Below are 14125 nucleotides of genomic sequence, written 5' to 3'. Positions count from 1 at the left end.
TATGAATATGTAATTTATATATATTTTTTCTATAAATATATAATTTAAAAATTTTAAGTTAATAACATCTGTTGAGCAAAAATTGTACACAATATGTAAACAAATAATTCACTTGACATAATTTCACCCTCATTCATTTTTCCAAAGAGGGCTTTATTAATTTGAGTTCGACTCATTCTGGACTATGCGTCTATTAATTACAATCATTCGTTAAAAGGAAAAACCCTTTTATTCGAATATGAATAAATCGTAACTTGGGGATTTTGGTGTTTGATTTTGCGACTGCACCTAGGTCGAGCCCTAGATTGCCTACGTACACTCGAAGAGGGATCAAGTCACTCATAGTTCTTTAAGTATTTGTTGGGGTTTGATGCCTTGTGCAGTTTCAGCTCATGCAGGCAAAGAACTTTTGATGCCTTGTGCAATTTAGGCTCTTGCAGGCGAGGACTTTGAGTCACTTGGAGCTTTTGATGCCTTGTGCAGTTTTAGCTCATGCGGGCGAGAATTTTGAGCCATTGGAGCATTTGATGCCTTGTGTAGTTTTAGCTCATGGGGGCGAGGACTTTGAGCCATTGGAGCTTTTGATGCATTGTGTTGTTTTAGCTCGTGCGGGCAAGGACTTTGAGCCATTGGAGCGAAACGCAGTTTCGTGCCATTTGATATTTGATATGGCTTCGTGCCATTTCGGATTTGATACGGCTTCGTGCCATTTGAGATTTGATACGGCTTGGTGCCCTTTGAAACTTGACGTGGCTTCGTGCCATTTGAATTTGGAGCGATTTTGTGCCATTTGAATCTTGACGTGGCTTCGTGCCATATTGTCTGGCCCTATTTTTATTCACGGAGTCCAAAATAATACAAAGTTCATGTGAATAAAAAATTGTTGTTTTACTTCAATCTCACATAGAGCAACATTCCTTATAAAATTAGGAACTTTGTTGCGTAAGCAGCATCCATTGGAAATCTAGGAACTGCGCTTGTAGACTTTGTTGGAAAATTTAATAATAATATTATTATATTAAATTTATTAATTGAATGGAAATTAGAAGTGGAGCTTTTTGGTAGAAATATATGTCCACTTAAATGAAGTGTTGCAACTTTTGACTCTTCATGAATAGTCACATGCTTTCCAAAGAGGTATCTCACATTCTATAAATAGAGAAGCCCCCTATAATAAAAAAAATAACTTTTCATTTGTTTACATAATCATAAATAGAGTGCACTAAATATTAGAGAGTCTCATTGAGTCCATATGAGAGAGTTTTCAACACAATTGTGGTTCATGGAGCCTTGTGATTTGGAGTGCTACTATTCCAAGGACGAGGTCGTTGTATCTTGGGAGACATGCTCTGATCAATCATGAGCAGTGGCGAAGCCACATCAGGACAAGGAGGGGCGGCCGCCCATCCGGTGGTCGAAAATTCACATGTAGAGCAAGGAATCTGACCCTTCAGTTGTCGAAAAGCCACATAAAAAGCTATGGTGTCGGTGGGCTGCTTGTTGTAGAGGAGGGCAACTCCTGCGTGAGGAATAGGGGTGGGCATAAAAACCGCCAAACCAAAAAACTGAACTGAACCGTGACAAAAAAACCGTGTTGACCAAAAAAGTCAAAATCGGAACAAAAACCAAATCGAACCGTTTCAAACGGTTTGGGTTCCGGTTTGGAAATATTAAGAAACGGAGGAACCGGACCGAACAGTTTTTAATATAAATGATTATTTTTATATAAATAAGACATTTTTCCAAGAAGACCATGTGCATAAGCCCAATATTTTTCTTCACTTCTCTCCCCCTCCTTTGTTGTTTTATCACTTTTCTCCCCCTACATTATTTTTCTCCATTCTTTTCTAGTATATTATGCATTATGTACATTTTAGTTTTAGTTTAAGATCTACACTTTGGTCTTGATATGAGTCTTTCTATCATTTGATTTATATTTATATGCACACTTTCTATCCTCCAGTCACAAATCTTGTAGATCTAGTAGTGGAAATATGTGTTTGGTATTAGAAGTAGAAAATTAGAAAAAATATATATATAATTTTGGTTAGAACCGTAAACCAGCATAAATCGAACCGGAAACGTCATGAACCAAACCGTACGGTTTTAGTAATAAACTTAAGCGGAACCGCACTGAACCGAACCGTTGAAATTTTCCTGTTTCGTTCCATTTTGAGGGTGGAACTGGGCCGAATCGAACCGTGCCCACCCCTAGTGAGGAAAAAGAACAGAAAAGAAAAGTTGTTTTAGAAAACTCTTGTACCGGACAGCGTCGTTTCATCATTCTTTTTAAATGAAACATTGCGTTTTGTTACTTTTTCTTCCATCCTTCTTTTGTTGTTTTTCTCCGTTTTTTCTTTCCCTTTTTTTTCCTTCTTTCTTTTTTCCCGTTTGACTTGGTTTCCTTGTTTTAGTTAAATGGTTTGGCTTGGTCTCTCTTTCTTTTGGTTTGATCTTCTGATTGGTCCCTAATTATACTTTAAAAACATAAGTGCTTCAATCAAATATTTTAGATAAACCATACCCACAAAATACCACATAAAATAAGACTTTCAATACTAAAATTACCTTAATGTTGTTAATACAATATGGAGGTGGTTATTTCATACTCAAATTTGTATGTTTTTTTTTCTAGCCATCACTACTTTCAATGAATTTCTGATGTGACTTTGAGGACTTGTTTCATGTTTCAAATAATAGGAAAACTAATGAAAAGAGCTTGAAAACTTTGAGTTTGAACTAAAATGACAAAAATGTGTTGTAAGTTAATAGTACCAAGTGTGAAATCCCGTTCCCGGATTTCATTGTTATAATGCACGTGTTTGTATTCTTGAGATTTTATATTACTTTTTCGAGAATTTATATTAAGTTATTTGATGTTATACTTTAATTAAACTAGTTGCGAAGTTTAGAGTTTGGAAATTAATTATTTAAAATTCGTAGACCGTTCGAGGTCACAATTTATATCTTTCGATAGAGCTCGATCTCACGAACGCGTAGGCGCAAACCGTTCATGAAACGGATCTATAACGAAGAAGTTAGAGACGTTTTAGTTGTTGGAAAATAAATAATTAAAAGTTTAGAAGCTGCCAAATGGCAGCAAGGGAAAGGGGAGAAAGGAGAGAGTGCGGGAGAGAAAAGAGGAGGGGGACATCCAATCAGAAAGGAGGAAAGGAGGGGGAAAGGAAGGAGACCCGAAATGGGTCATTTTGACTTGCGAACCGTCAAAATTGAACCACTCATATCTCCTTCATACGAACTCCATTTTGGGTGATCTTGATGTCCATGGAAAGCCCTTAACGAGCCCTACATCTCTGTAGTGTTAGATTTCTCCATTTATTTCCCATTTTTTTCAGTTCGAACAAACCCACGGGTGTCCAGACAGTTTTATCCTTTTTTCGGTGGCTCCGGAAAGCTTCACCGTCGATGACCACCACCAAAGGACTCCTCTCAACCCGAGGAGCAAAGCCCAAGTAGTGGTGGAGGCATCTGAGCTCGTATGGATTCCGAATCGAAGCACACCCTTTTCTAGGGTTTAGGCGGGTTTGTGTAAAATCAAGGTGTTTCCTGGAAAAATTGGCCTTGGTAATAGGTATGAAAATGTTTCCCCTCACTGAGTCTACTTGCCTGTAAAATTTCGTAATTTTTGAAAATAGTTGAATTTTCCGGTGAGTCGGGGTGGCCGACCGCCACCTGTCGTGGCACGTGGCCAGTGGGCCGACGATGACTTTCTAAGTTCAATTAGATGTCCTGACTTTGTATTTGATATTCGTATGACATGGATTGATCGTTGAACCTAATTTCATTACGATACGTGGTTAGGTCAAAAATATGATTTGACGATCTGACCGCTGGATCATCACCAAACCTTAATGCATGATAGAACATAACATTTTTGGATCATAGAAACTTACGAATTGGGAATCCGACGTACGGATCTTCCCTAATTGGATTTTTAAGTTTGTAAAATTAAATGTCGCCCGCCACTTGAATTTTGAAATTGGCAGAGATCCGACCGTCGGATCGTGATGAAATTTTCGTATGTTGTTTTAGTGGAATAATGTGAATTTTAGAAAGTTACAGATCCGAAATCCAATCTTGTGGATCGAGTTATGTAGAATTGTGAACCCTACCTTTGATCGAGAGTTGACTTTTGGTCAACATGTCTCGAAACGTTCTAAATACTAAAATTGGTATTAAGGGAGATGCAGTGAGGCCTAGTGGGCCTACATTGGTTAGAGAGTGACTTGAATATATGGGCTATGGTGATTACCTTAAATTCTTATATTAATATCAATTGTGATTACGACTTGGTTTTATAAATGTGATTTCTATTGAAATGTGATTTTATATATTTAGCCATAGACCTATGCTTATTAAATAGGATTTGGCTTGTACACTGATGATGTTTGTGATATATATGTGTTTAATTATCTTTTTAATAATGTGATTGATAATTATGATGAATGTTATGACAATTATGAGATTTAATTATTGTTTGATAATTATTTGGATATGATTGCCAATTGAATACCTATTTGAACTTGGCATTACTACCTAGCTTGAGATGGAGATGAGTTAGGTACTTTATTAGATTTTTAGTAGAAATAGTAATTAAGGGAATTCCTTGTGTTGTGTTCCATATAACTAGATGTTGGTTGATATGTGAAATCGATAACATGTATGCGTATAATTATGTTTAATGTGTGATGATGATATTGCACCACGTAGTAGTGGTACATGGATGTGGTCCTGCTTGGTATATCCGCGATGGGGGACCATATGTATTCAGGGGTGATCATGCTTGGTATATCCGCGATGGGTGATCACTGCTTGCACGATGATATTATGCATGTGGTTCTGCTTGGTATATCCACGATGGGGGATCATACGCATTCTAGAGGTGATGATGATTGGTTGTACTTGGTACATTTTATAGGCGATCATATTTGGTTTGGTTCCGTTGAGTGGTCCGGAACCTGAGGTTGTTGAATTTTGTGGAGTGGCCAAAAATCCCATTAATTGGAGAAGTAGGCTTGGCGTAACTGTGTCACTCTAGCCTTAGTTTTATATATATTTGTGTCAATGGTTTCGAGAGTCTTGTGAATTGAGTTAGAAAAGATGTTGGACGTCTGAATGACTCATTCGGGATTTTCTATGATTCGATTATGATTTCATAAGGTATGAATTTAGAAGATATGGGAATGATTGTTATTACTTTGATCAAATTAATTAATTAATACGGCTAGAGAATGGTTTTGTGTTTCGTCGGCTCTTAAATATGATGTCTGTTGTGAATTGCGATATCATGATGAGACATAATGATTTATATGTTGGTGGGAGAGAAATCATGTTTTCATAGGGATTGGTTATGTAGCCTGAGTCCAGGAATTACATGTTGTCAGGTTATAATAAATGATTGAGGAATGCTAGGCTTTTCTGCTTGAACTTAGTGGATAAATGTCTGATTTTGTGATAAGGTGAACTACGAATGACTTGATCCCTATTGAGGGTACGTAGGCAGTCTAACGAAGAGGTTAGATGCAGCCATAAAGTATACAAAAAATTATTGTGCATCTGGATCTTGAAGGATACTTTGTATATTTTCAGGAGGCGATATATGATAGATATACGGGTATTTGGTGACGTTACGTGTCGATCCTAGACGTATGTCGGGATCGGGGCGTGACACCAAGAGTGACTTGTTAGAGTAAAAATGTCCTTAACGTTAAAAGTGAACAGTACCAGAAGTGTTTCGTTAAGACTCCCTAATTTAAATCCATCTAGGCTCCTGCCTAGATCTCACTTAGGCACCTAGTTGCTAGGTTCTAGTCCGCTGTTTGAATAACCCTTAACATTTTTTAGGTTCCAATCCTAGCTAATTTAAGCTTCTTACATTGGCTTTGATATTATTTCTTACACCTGCTTTGGTAGAGAGACTATTTTCTGCTATGAATTTTGAATCAAAACTTTGCACTCTTCAATGTGAAAGGAACCGCTTTGATTGAACCTTGCACTCTTTTGAATTTCGTCCCTCCCCTCAGCAAATCCTGGCTTCGCCACTGACCATGAGCATTGTAGTGGGGGGTAAACTTTGTCTTAAGGACAAAGTGTCCAACACTTGTCTCGACTGTATTTTCTAGGTTTTTCTAATCCATTATATCAGGTTCATTTAATATTGATTACTCATGTGCATGCATTACTTTGATATATAAGTGCATGAATTATTTCTTGATTTTTCATGTGAATTAATATAGCAATTAGACCCCAATTTTTCCAACAATCTTAAGACAAGTTTATGGTTTATTTGCTATATTTATGGCTGATTGAAAACATGAAGAAACGATATATTTATATTTGGTTAAAGGGGACACATTTGCGTCCGGGAATTTTGCTTAAATTGATTCATTTTTCAAGTTGTTAAGATCTGCATGTCGCTATATGCACATATATTTATCTATTGGTTCATTTTATTGATAAGACATTGGGAGACACGACATTTAGACAGAAATATATGATACTTATTTTCAATTTTGTTTATGCTGGTTTCCAATTTATCTACTTAGTTTCTGAATAACCACACGTGACTGTGTTGAAGCTACAAAGTTTATTTCCTGTTAGCAAGTAATTTACAAATGCACACAGTGATCAGGAATATAAAAATATACTTTCTTCCATAACTCTATCCTTATAATATTCTTAAGCGATTACATGTTTATGACTTTTCAAAATGTCAGTTATTTGGTTACTCAATGCAGAAACTATATGCGACTTCTGATAGTCACACCGTTTCGTAGTGGGAACTAATTTGGAATGGATGCTTCTTTTGAGTTCTTGCATTGCATGTAGATGTAATCATATAGATTGCACACGGATGGACTAGAATTGTAGATTTAAGTCTAGCAACTCCAAGAAGAGTCTCATCATTTCAAAGCAAGACCACTTGATTAAGAACTTTGAATCTTGATCCGTTTGTATATTTATGCCGATACGGAAATGAATTGGTGAACCATTCGATTGTTGGTTACGTGCAGAGATGGCATGATCACTAGTTTAGTTCTTTTCAGACTGTGACCATATTGGTTACAGTGATAGTGCCGTTTGGGATTTTGAGTGGCATAAGTTGAAATTTTTATACGTGGAATGCCACTATATGATATTAGTAGCATAATTGAAAATAAAAATGCATATAGAATGCATTCTAGTCAAACGGTTCTACTTTTGTTCCCAAGCACATAAACTTCTGAGATGCTGCAGATGCAAAGTGTCCAAAACCCAGTATGTATTTGTGACATGCATACCAGTTCTGTTCTTGTTTTATATCTAAATAAATTCTTATTTTTGCATAAATATATAGGGGTCGTATATATGTTGGATGATTTTGGGAGATTAATAGTTCTCCAAATTATTTGAGAATAATGCAATGTCTTAGTGCAGACTGGCAAAAACTATTGTGCTTCATTTGTATAATGCCACTTAGAAGAGGCAAGTTGATCACTATGACATATGTGCATTCACCTAAAAGGAAAAACGAATCATTTGAGAGGCGAAATAATGCGATGGCCATCACCGAAGTGTCAAGTGAGTTTTGCATAACTCATGATTGGTCATAGTATCATGAAGTTGTTGAATGGTGACACAAAAGCATTGTTGAATGGCGCCAACAAGTGTTTTTCTTAAAAACACAAATGGCTTTTATAAAGTCTATGTGAAGATACAAAGATATTTTATCTTACAGAGAATTCCTACCTCTTAATATGAAGTATAATTTATGGGTATATTACACTTTACCACCTCATATTTGAGGTCTATTACAACCTCATAAAATATCTTCAAAATATTTCACTTTCATACCTTACGTACTATTTTATTTCAATATAATACATCCGTTACATTTTCCATCCATTGATCCATTAAGAGCTGACGTGGTAGCCACATTTGTGCCACGTGGCTGCCAAATTTGTGCCATGTGGCAAATTTTTTTTTTTTTTAATATTGACCCTATTTATAATAATTATAAAAAAAAAAGTTCGAACAAATCCAGAAACCAGAAACCCATCTCCCACTCCACCCTTTCCGCTCCCATTGCAATCAACCCACAGAAGTTGGCCTTACCTGTCACGCCCCAGGCGGCCCGAAAGTATATATTTTCGGAATTTAATTATGGTAGGCCCAACTTAAAGTCATAGTTAATTTATTTCAAATAATCACCATCCTCTAAATCACTAATTCAATTTCTAACAATATCCATAATTTCTTATATGTCAAAACTTATCTTTAAATTAAAGGAAAACTAATGAAAATGGCTTGAAAACTTTGAGTTTTAATGATAAGGACAAAATAAAGGGTAAAGTGAATAGTACCACGATTGACTTTTTAGTGTAAAAATTTGGTTTTTCATTAAAGTGAACAGTACCGGGTGCTTTTCGTTAAAGTTCCCTTAAATTAATAATTGAATTCACAATCGTTAGTCATCAACCTCCAATTAATTTCCTTCATTCCACGCATAATCCATACCCATTATTCATTTACCAAAACATGCAATTTCACTTCCAAATTAGAACTATTTCCTCCTCTTAAATCAAAATTCCTTCTAAATATTAATTCTCGACTATTTAAGACTGCATCTAACTCTATTAGACTGCCTACGTACTCTTGAGCGGGATCAAGCCTTTCGTAGTTCACAACCCATTTTCTAATTCATCAACTTCGACATTTTAGTGACTAACAATCATAAATTCGGTTCAAACATTGGAATTACATCATATGCATATTAAATATTGTTTTAGAACACCAAAAATTAGCATGAAAATGGCAGAGTTGGCCCACTGGCCACGCGCCGCCGCTGGTGGCGATCGGTCGCCTCGACTCGTCGGAAAATATCAACTCTTTCAAAAAATTACAAAATTTTACAGTGTGGTAGATCTCAATGAGTAAAACAACTTTCATACCTGTGGTCAAGTCCAATTTGGCCAAGAAAAGCTCCAATTTTACCCAAAACCCACCGGAACCCTAGAAATTTGGTGATTTCGATCTGTGTCCTCCGGTGCTCTGTCGCCCCATCCGATGCTTGGGACATGTTCATGGGTTCTCTAGGAGTCCATGGATAGTAGTGATGGTCATAGTTTGCTTCAGGAAATGGGGTACTGCTGCCAAAAAGCTCCGGCCCCCGTGCACTTATCGTGCGAAAATTCACGGTTTATAGGCCTTTTTCTCTCGATTTTTGGAGTAGAAAGGGTAAAGGGAAGGTTATAGGATGATTTTTCCAAGATTTAATGGACATGATTCTTTGGAAAACCAACGAAAATCACCGGAGAAATGGGGAAAACGGGTCGAGTCACGCGGGTTAAGGAAACCCGGTTCCCTCCCCTCATTCTCTCCTCCTTTCCCTCCTTTTTTTTTTCTCTTTTCCCCCTCCCTTGATTGGCCCGTGACTCTCCCTTTCTCTCCTTCCCTTTGCATCACAGCCACACACATGGCTTCTCAGATCCTTGCTCCAGCAAATCTGGAGCCTTCTAGAAATTGATTAAATGACCATTTTACCCCTAACTTCAATCGTTAATAACTTCTTCATTATAACTCTGTTTCACAAATGGTTTGGGCCCACGTGTTCATGAGATCAAGTTTTATTAAAAAAATATAAATTGTGACCTCGAATGGTCTACGAATTTTAAATAATTAACTTTCAAAACTTCAACTTCGTAACCAGTTTAATTTAAAACGGATCTCAAATAAATTAATATAATTTCTTGAAAATTAATATAAAATCTCAAATAATACAATGACGTGAATTATAATAATTTCCCAATTCTATCTTCATAACCGTAAATCGGTTTATTTTTTATTTTCTCCACATATTCATAATTATATTATCTAATTCATATCTTTAAATTTTTCAGGGTGTTACATTCACCCCCCGTTAAAATAAATCTCGTCCTCGAGATTTCAACCATCAAGTTACGAGAAGGAACTAACACTACTTCCACCATTACTTGTGAAATAAACTTATAACATCGTCTCCAATTTTATTCAAGTTACAAAAAATAAGTGAAACATCGAATTATAATCATGATTATTACTCACATTCTCATATTCCCAAACACATTCATTGGCAAAATACATATAAAAAATCCTAACCACACACATTGGCAAAATAAATATCCACGCTAACCCAAAATTTTTCATGGCCTCCATTGGCTATACACAGCCGTTACCCTAACCCTTCTTCTAAATTTTTAGCTGCCATCACTGACGATACCAACATAAGAAAATACTCAATATTGGTAGCATAAATATCCTAAATTCACAGCCATAACTATTCTCGGCCAATTAAATATCGAAATTCTATATCATCCATTAGTAACCTAGTAAAATCTCAAAATTTCAAGCCAAAGCTTTATAATTGACAAACCAACCATCACAAATTTAAACCAAATTCATTGGAAATTTCCAATCACACTCACTGGTTAATGGAAAAAAGATTAAAACCAAATTCGCAACACCACTAATAGAAATTCTCATTCTATAGTTCCTTCCATTTCTGCGATTAACTAAATTGCCCATAGTAAAATTCAAAGCCCTTTAAATCTTTCTTTCAATCGTTTTTTTTTTCAAAGTACATCCACAAATATAATAAATAAGTGACTCGCACCTTCAAAATACCATTCACATTTGATCAATTAAAAGAGAAAATTTAAATAGGTTACACTCTAGACCAAACATACTAAACTGTATTTATCACATAGCCACGAGGATAAGTGCTCGTTATTAAATTGGTTCGCAATAACCAATTCAACAATGAAAATTCATAACTGTGGTAACCAAACCCATCAAATTTATAATTACAAACTTCCCCATCAATTCTAGCTGTGATCATCAGTGGCCAAGTAAATATCACAATGTCAAACCAAACCACTAAAATTGACAAATCAATTAGCAAGGTTCCAACCAAAATCATTGGCATTCCAACCATCATTACTTGCCACTAAAATAAAGATCCATAATTTCCTTTACCATGGAATGAAATCAAAATCTCATTCCATGATTTCCTTCGTTTTGGCAATTTACTCAATTACTCAAGGCAAAATTTTAAAAACCTTATCTTTTCTTTTCTTTCTTTTCTCTCATATTGGTAAGAAAATAAAAAAAAGTAAATGAACATAAGGTTTATGGGTTTCCATACACCCAAATTTGTCATGAAACCACATAACACACCCAAGTTTGTCATGACACCACGTAACACACTTGGCATGTCAAGGGACAACAAATTGTGCAGAAATGAAGCGTGAATGAATTTCTTTTAAACTACTGGTGGTCCAATTGTTTTCTCTTACACTGACAATCAAATGTCAAATTCCGAGTCATGACTATCGTGGCTAACAAAATATCAGAATTTCACACCATAATTCGTTAATGGCAACCCAAACCAATCGAAATTACAATTATAAACTTTTCTCGCCAATTCTTGTCATTAAACAAAAAAAAACTCAACTGAGAAATCATTTATATTAAACAAACTCAAAATTTCATTTCATATTTTCATTCATGTCTACCCACCACTCTAATTATAGTAGACAACCCCCAACCACAGTTTAAAATTTCATTCCCATTCGGTAAATCACCATATCTTCCATATATATTTAAAATTTCCAACCATCATTATCATTGGTAATAAGATTTTCAAATTTGTATCCACACTTAACATTGACAAAACAATGATTTCACCATAATTTTCTTTTATTTCAATCAGTGACTAGTAGGCTAGAAAAGATTGTATTATACCTGACGAATACACATCACACTTCCTTTTTCTTTTCTTCTTCTCTATTCTCCCTCAATTTTTTTTTCCAATTCCACATCCACGCGCCTTTTTCGCCCAATTTCAGTTCCACGGGTCATTGTGCCCAATTCACATCCAGGGGTCATTGTGCCCAATTCACATCCATGGGTCATTGTGCCCAATTTCAAATTTCAATTGTCCATGCATAATACAAATTCTCTATCCCCTTATCACCACCTCACAATCACCTTAACATTCCACATTTTTCATAATGCATAGCCTAATATCGATTCAATTCAAGATTAATCCAAAACTTTAATCAAATACTCATCTTCCAAGTTATAACATGAATACGATATTTAAAAAAAATTTCCTACTCCCATTCAATTCAATCCAAAGCCTCATAATTCATAATATATGCATTTCACATAATTTCCGTCATACTCATAGAACTTATGAAATCATGCAATGTCAATACAAGTCATAATTCACACCCACAATTCAATAATATCTCATACTACATAACATAATGTCAATCCAATTCATTTCACTTCATGATAGTTCTCAACACATATATATTTCACATAACTTTCTCATTACTCAAAGAACTTAGAAATAATGCATTATAACCGCAAACCACAATTCCCATTAACGAAACCTCATATTTACCAAGGAAAATTGCACCCCAAACATAATACAATTTATATATGCATTTCACATATAAACATGAATGCCACTTTATTCCTAAAACTATGAATTAATGCAACCACAACGCATGTCATAATTCACACCGACAATACTCAAGAGTAGCGCATCTCGTAGAATATGATCATTTGCTCTGATACCATTTTGTCACGCCTAGGGCCCGAAAATATATATTTTCGGAATTTAATTATGGTAGGCCCAACTTAAAGTCATAGTTAATTTATTTCAAATAATCACCATCCTCTAAATCACTAATTCAATTTCTAATAAGCTATCCATATTTTCTTATATGTCAAAACTTATCTTTAAATTAATAATTGAATTCACAATCGTTAGTCATCAACCTCCAATTAATTTCCTTCATTCCACGCATAATCCATACCCATTATTCATTTACCAAAACATGCAATTTCACTTCCAAATTAGAACTATTTCCTCCTCTTAAATCAAAATTCCTTCTAAATATTAATTCTCGATTATTTAAGGTTGCATCTAACTCTGTTAGACTGTCTACGTACCCTTGAGCGGGATCAAGTCTTTCGTAGTTCACAACCCATTTTCTAATTCATCAACTTCAACATTTTAGTGACTAACAATCATAAATTCGGTTCAAACATTGAAATTACACCATATGCATATTAAATATTGTTTTAGAACACCAAAAATTAGCATGAAAATGGAAGAGTTGGCCCACTGGCCACGCGCCGCTGCACACGCCGCCTCGACTCGTCGGAAAATATCAACTCTTTCCAAAAATTACAAAATTTTATAGTGTGATAAATCTCAATGAGTAGAACAACTTTCATACATGTGACCAAGTACAATTTGGCCAAGAAAAGCTCCAATTTCACCCAAAACCCACCAGAACCCTAGAAATTTGGTGATTTCGATCCGTGTCCTCCGGTGCTCCGTCGCCCCATCCAATGCTTGGGACATGTTCTTGGGTTCTCTAGGAGTCCATGGATAGTAGTGATGGTCGGTGTTTTCTTTAGGAAACGACGTATTGCTGCCAAAAAGCTTCGGCGCCCTCGCACCCACCGTGCGAAAATTCACGGTTTATAGGCCCTTTTCTGTCGATTTTTGGAGTAGAGAGGGTAAAGGGAAGGTTATAGGATGATTTTTCCAAGATTTAATGGACATGATTCGTCGGAAAACCAACGAAAATCACTGGAGAAATGGGGAAAACGGGTCGAGTCACGCGGGTTGAGGAAACCCGGTTCCCTCCCCTCATTTTCTCCTTATTTCCCTTTTTTTTTTCTTTCTTTTCCCCTCCCTTGATTGGCCCGTGACTCTCCCTTTCTCTCCTTCCCTTTGCATCACAGCACACATGTGGCTTCTCAGATCCTTGCTCCAGCAAATCTGGAGCCTTCTAGAAATTGATTAAATGACCATTTTATCCCTAACTTCAATCGTTAATAACTTCTTCGTTATAACTCCGTTTCACGAACGGTTTGCGCCCACACGTTCGTGAGATCGAGCTCTATTAAAAAAATATAAATTGTGACCTCGAATGGTCTACGAATTTTAAATAATTAACTTTCAAAACCTTAACTTCGTAACCAGGTTAATTTAAAACGGATCTCAAATAAATTAATATAATTTCTTGAAAATTAATATAAAATATCAATAATACAATTACGT

This window comes from Malus sylvestris, chromosome 10 (assembly GCF_916048215.2).
Source record: "Malus sylvestris chromosome 10, drMalSylv7.2, whole genome shotgun sequence".
In the NCBI taxonomy this organism is placed as follows: Eukaryota; Viridiplantae; Streptophyta; class Magnoliopsida; order Rosales; family Rosaceae; genus Malus; species Malus sylvestris.
This window is presented reverse-complemented; position numbering follows the sequence as displayed.